This window comes from Cibotium barometz, chromosome 46 (assembly GCF_041138505.1).
Source record: "Cibotium barometz isolate CiBa-2024 chromosome 46, ASM4113850v1, whole genome shotgun sequence".
NCBI classification, from domain to species: domain Eukaryota; kingdom Viridiplantae; phylum Streptophyta; class Polypodiopsida; order Cyatheales; family Cibotiaceae; genus Cibotium; species Cibotium barometz.
In genome coordinates this window covers 23555839-23562404 of record NC_141091.1, presented here as the reverse complement: position 1 = coordinate 23562404, position 6566 = coordinate 23555839, and the positions used below count along the sequence as shown (strand labels likewise).

At 41.4% G+C, this 6566-nt stretch overlaps 1 long non-coding RNA gene across 1 annotated transcript in view; it reads right to left on the bottom strand.

Moving 5' to 3' along the window:
* Positions 1–323: 323 nt before the first annotated feature.
* LOC147612040 (uncharacterized) overlaps positions 324–6566 on the bottom strand; it is a 13367-nt gene continuing 7124 nt past the window's right edge. Inside the window, exons 2-3 of the long non-coding RNA XR_015263698.1 lie at positions 6534–6566; positions 324–597 (exon numbers count right to left, since the gene is read on the bottom strand). The exon at positions 6534–6566 is cut by the window's right edge and continues 40 nt beyond it. This is a non-coding gene — a long non-coding RNA (uncharacterized LOC147612040). The remainder of the gene's footprint in view (positions 598–6533) is intronic.

Below are 6566 nucleotides of genomic sequence, written 5' to 3'. Positions count from 1 at the left end.
ATTACGAAGAAAACCCATGGATCCCCAGTGACTGAGGTACCTTGAGGTCACTAAGGTACACGATGAGTTCTCAAAGGATTGGGGCGAGGAGTTGAGTAAGATATCGTTGGAGGGAAGGCACAAAGAGAAAATCGTCCTTCAAGAGCCAGAAACACCCAAGCTTACAAAAGCTGGGCATCGAAAATGCAATAATTAAAAAGCTTTAATTTTTTTTTGGGGGGGCAATTTTTGCCCGGTGGGCTGTAGCGTAGCCCCCTCCCCCCGCCGGTGTGCGCCTGTTGAGAAACAAGGGAGAGGGAGTCCTCTCTCCTCTCCTTCTCCATTCAACTCTACCCCCTCCTTCTCCATTCAACTCTCTTTCTACCCCCTTCTTCTCTGTTAACAGAGAGGAAGATTAATCTTTTGATTAAAGTTTTTAATTAAACTAAGCTTAATCATAATTAAATATTAATTATGATTAATGTTTAATTAAAAAATCCCTATTAAGAGAAGTTCACACGGGCAGGAGGAAAATAGAAGAGAAAAATCAGATTTGAGAGGCAAAGAGGGTCCCACGCACACGGGAGAGCATTTCATGCATCAACATGCTGCCCCCTACTGCATTTTAGCAGAAAATCGACATAAATTTGATCGCATACCCGCGGAAAAACCTGCAAAAATGTATAAAAAATATATTTTTAACCATGAAAATGCTAAAAAAATTAAAAAATTAGAAAAAAATTCCTAAAAATTCTAGAAATTTAGGGAATCCATTCTACCAAAAATATCCACGATAAAATATGCAGTATTTTCATAAGAATTTTCATTAATGCTTATTTTAAACCACAAAAAATAGAAAAAAATAGCATTAAACTCACAGAATTCCCCCGCAACGTCGATTCGTCCATTGAATAGTAGTAACATGCGTTCCAATCGCCATATTGACGATCCACGTGCAAATCATCAACACAAATCAACAAAATAATATTTTTTATTTAGTAAATTTTAAAATTTACTTCAAAAAATGATAAAAAAAACTATAATAAAAAAGAAAAAATAACAACAATTAACTAGAGATTGCTCTGATACCACTGTTAAAACCCTAAGATCTCTCTAGATAATTGTTATGCATAAACATGCATAAATCAGGCCATAAACTCATCCACCCAACCACCCTCGAGCCCAAGGGATGCACACATGAAATATAATGAAATACATCATATCTTTCCCTTGATGTCCCATACCATCAAGAGGTATAACTCCAATCCAATAGCATGTAGCTATAGTGTGAAATGGTAGGTCTAATGTGGGTTAGCCTCCTAGTATATGCACACATAATGTGCATATAACAAAAACAATCATAATCAAATGATTAAAAATACGACCTATGTTTTCACGAAACCTGTGTTTTCACGGCCAAAACTTTTCACGGGCACACCTTTTCACGGAAACTGATCTTTTCACGACCTGTGCTTTCACGGCCACACCTTTTCACGGCCACACCTTTTTATGCCTGACCTTTTCACGACTTGCACATTCATGTACTCACTCCTACCTTGCCCCCATGAACTGACTATTAACACGCTAGAGGATTGCTCCTACACTAATGAACTCTTCGATTAAACTAACCTATTCCCCATAAAATTTATATGTAAAAAAAAGGAAGATATCAACCCCAACAGTCATTCGATTGATCCTATGTGCCTGATACAAATGTCAGCCTCGGAGTTTGAGACCCCAGCTACAACTGAAGCCAGCAGTGCTACTGGATCCCCAGTTAGTCAGAGAAGAAGGGCAACACAGTGACTAAAGCTGAACTTCTTGGGTCCTTATGCCTAACCCTTTCATGGGACCATCATCAGCCAGGAAGCTCATACATCCCATGGAAAGGTAGCCCTCCAGTACCACAGCTCAGAATGTCTACAAAATACTAGAAGAGGCCGAAGTTAAAGTAAAACTGGAAAAAGTCAGTCTAGGAAAGATGGCGCAAATACTCCCTCGAAGTACGGACACGGATCTCTGTGCGGAGTACCTAAAGACCTACGACAAGGGGACCAAAAGAGGATGAATCACCAAGGCAGACGGCACTACGGAGCAACTCCTCATCACAGAGGAACTAATTATGGAGGCTCTACAACTTCCAGCCCTGCAACCAGGGTCCACCACCACATCATTGACAAGATGCCTCTGGAGGCCATGTTCAAGAAGAACTCATACAATTCGAATGGTGCCGAGTAGTATGAGAATATCCAAGATGAGGCTATAGAGAAAGCTTGCAGGGCCATGTCTTTGATGATGCAAATAAAGTGAGTAGACACATACAATAGGGTCGGTCTCAATAGGATTGCAAAAAGTACATGAAGAGAAAGAAGAAGATTGGGCATACTATCTATATAAGGAGATGGAGAACTACTTGAAAGCCCACCAATCTAAAATATGTAACCCATACCTTCTCACATAGGTTCTCAATCACGTAGCAAAAAGACCTCTCAAGGAGCTCGAACCAGAGGAACATATGCAGTTGGCACTGCTACACCAGACCAGCCCAAGTTAACAACTGAAGATGTGTAAGAAGGGCAAGCCATCTTGATGGAGACCAAGGATATAATCAAGCAGATTTGAAGAAAGATCGCAAGAAGAGAACGGATAAGAAGATGAGGGGAGTGCTTTACAGATGTTGCTGCTGCTGCTGAGTCACAAAGACTAGAGGAGGAAGTGGCCATAGAAATCTACACTTACCAAGAGGCACTAAAAGAAAATATTCTCAGCCATACCACACAGGAACCCCAACAACAAATCACTCCTCCAACAAGCCCAGCACAACTCATATTTACAGACTTATCTCCTCTCAAAGACTTAAGTCTAGCAGACACACCAATAGAGACAGCTCTAGAACAAGCAACGCTAATACAAGCTATGGAAAGACAAGATGTGGAAGCAGCCCACAGCCCCAGTATAGGAACCAGAGACCCCCATGGAAGAAGTAAAAGACAGAGAAATCCAGAGCCATCAGGTCCAAACAAGAGGAGAAGATTGGAAGATGACAAAAGACTACCCTAACTGGCCTCCCTGTGCAGAACATCGACTATCAACAATTCTTGCAGGAGACCATGGAAGGACTTGACAAGCTGCTCAACCAACCACAAACAGAGTTGGGGACAGAATCAAGCACAAATGCAATGTGGGAGCAAGAACAAAAGGTTTGGTGGTGCCACCTCCTGACCACACATATGCTTCACGACCGTAATACTGCCCTCTGGAAGCACGTAAAGGATGCATCCACACAAGTACAAAGGCTAAAAGCAAACTTGGAAGTAGTTGAGACTACTCACAAAGAGGTCTTCATGAAGAGTTTGAAAGCTACAGAGGAGCGGGAGAAGAGGTGTAATGCCCTGGAGAATAATAACATGTTCTTAAACCAAACAATAATACAAAGGATCAAGGAGAATGCTCACCTCAACGCCAAATTGGAGCTCCAGAAAGAAGTCACCCATACAAAGGAACTCACGACACTTCATGCACAACAAGTATAGGACTTCCAAGTCAATGCTAGGGCCAAGGAAGAAGCATTGTAATACCAAATCACGCAGCTAATAGCACAGCTCAAAATAGAGGAGGAGAGGGAAAACCATCTACAACATGAAAGGGAACAAACCAATAAGGCTCATGCAAAAAAGATTAGAGCTCTTAATGAAACAATAAGTGCAAGCCAGACAGAAGCACACAGAAAGGAGTTGACACACCAAGAGACAGTGATACAGCTTACACAACAACTACAAGACACTCAGAGGCTAGTGGCCCAAAGACTCCAACAGATTACCGAAGCTCACGCAAGGGAAGCAACCGCTCGGTAATCAAACAAAATACGAAAAGAGACGTTGATCCTATCGTAATCATGGGAATTTTGAGGGGAGACTTAGTATATTGACTAATCCCCATGACATCTTTTTCTACCCTCTATATCCTATCGTGCTAAACCTTCGTAGTTGGTGTCACATTCTCTAAAACTCAAAAATTTTGGACAACAGTGTCGAAAAATCAGACCTGTTTATCCTAGATGACATTCCAGAGACGCCCGCCAACTATGAAGTAGTAGCACATAGTTACCAATGGGTTATAAGTCATGGCTGGCTAGAGGTATATAACACTCACCAGTCCACTCTACATCATCCTTTTGGCATTCTAAAACTCTACACTAATATCTACAAACATTTAGAAGCCATGCTAACAAATGTACAATACAATTTTGAGGCTACCCATATAGAGTATCCCACTATAAATGAAGAAGAAACTCCAGACTTACGGGAGTTTATTAAGTCTCATAAGCCTAGCCACCCACCCCCTAGCGCAAGGTCAAGAAGAACCTTCTTCTTCATTTTCAAAATCAACTTACCTTGTCTATTCTAATGTCGCTAGTAAGCTACTTAACCCATATCCTAAAATGCCACCTACTAACACCTCTCAGGTTGACTGCATTTTCTCATCTTTCTATCCTCTCGAGATAGATTTTCCCACTAACACTCTTGCCTCCGAGGAGGTACTGGCACCTTACCCATCTTCAACATGGCACTCTTAAGAGGTACGACACACCATCCCGCAAGATAATCTTGAAGTATTTACTGATGATACCATCTTGGATTCTTTGTCAGCAGCAGTTGTTGCAGAGTTTGAGGGGTTCATACGTGCGGCAATCCTCTTTTGAAGCCAAAGTTAATATTCAAGGTACTCATGCAGATCATTCCATTTGAGCCCACATGTCGAATCATGCCAGAAGCATATTTAGAAATCACTCCAACAAAACAGTATAATGTACCATACCCTCTCCGTGCCCCACGACCTGACTTAGAACTTCCATTGGTGGGGCTGGAGAGGGCACATTATGGGTGAATGTGGCAAAGCACACAAAGCTGGCCAATCCTCAGTTAACTGATTTGCTGGAGATACGGATCGTTACATTTATGATCAGCTCTATTTTTGCAGGTGGCGAAAAGCAAACCTTGTGTACACAAGAGGTGGCTACGCCACCATAGTCACCACACTGAAGAGCACCCCCGACAAGAAGACTTTGGAATTAAGCCCGACTGGAGAAAAGAGTACCTGGCAATTCCAGAATATAGCCAAGTGTACATGAGCACGCCACCAACACTGCGGGTCAATCCATTATACATGCTAGTTAAAAGAAGATGGACACCGCTGGAATTTCAGGAAGACAAAAGGCGTGACTCGCATGTGTGCTACAACTTCCCCATCTTTATACCAGCAACATTTGCACACATTCAGGAACAAAGACAAAAGATACTTACATGGATCAGGGCATGGCGCAGAATTCCAAACCCTGCTATTGTAGCTAGCATCAGATTTTTGAAATTGGTGGTGGTGCTGGATAGACCAACCAAAGGAGCCCTATGATGGCTATGAAGTAGAACACCTGAAGTTCAGATAAGGGAATCATGTTTTATTACCACCAACTTTGATGTCTTCCAGGCTACATGCATATCACTTTCGAAGACATGGTTAATAAAGGCTTCTGGAGATCACATTCAACATTCCAACGTACACTCAAGAAGCTCCAATCTAGGAGGAACTTCTACCAACATGAGTTCGGTGACCTGGTCTTAAGACCTCGGTAATAGGTTCTGCGGACAGAACCTACATCAAGAAGGGGGAGATGTTAATCCCATTTTGAATTAACAAACATGATCCTCCAATTGAGGACATTAATAAGTGTCATGAAACGGCACTATAAAAGTTGTACATTATGAGATATTGGCCACCCAAGGCCTAGTAATAAGTAAGTTTTGGGTGCCCAAGTGTGAATAAGGGCCAAATGTATATAAGGCATTTTCTCATAAAATGAAAAGACACAATCCCCTTTATGCTATAGAGAGCTCTCCCTTGTGTCTTGAGAGAGACTGAAGGAGCGAGAGCATTCTAGCATTGTTCCTCTTTTATGCTTGTGTGAGAGAGAGAGTGAGAGAGAGAGTGACTGCCTTATGCGACGGTGTGAGCGACTCTACGGTGGTGGAGCTTAGAGGAGCTTAACAAGTGAGCTTGGAAGGGACTCAAGTTCGAAGCATTGGTAAGTACCCTATGACAGTTGTGATCTATTGCTCATCCTTTAGGTGAATGTGTAGAGTTTCCTCTTGGAGGTGTGGTAGCCCATAACAATTATAAAGCTCTCTCTCTTTCTCTCTCTCTCTCTCTATATATATATATATCCATCCCTCTTACCCACCCAGTGTGCCCTAACTTAAAGCATGGATTATTGGATTACTAAAAATAACATGTATTACATAACATGCATACATATACATACATATATAACTCGCATCGTATATTGGCACCTATTTTTGTGAAGATTGTGCTTGTATGTAGGTAGGTATATGTCATAAACCTATTTGATCTTTGCCAAGTTTCACCTTTTCTCATGAGCATAAAAATCCTTATGCTCTTATTAAACTATACCGAACTATTTGTATTTAAAAATCATAAAGTCCAAAAAAACATAAAATTAAGAAGAAAAACAAAAATAAAGCAAAGTTTTGGTAGCTTACCTCAAAAGACCAAGGAAGACCCAAACTATGTGA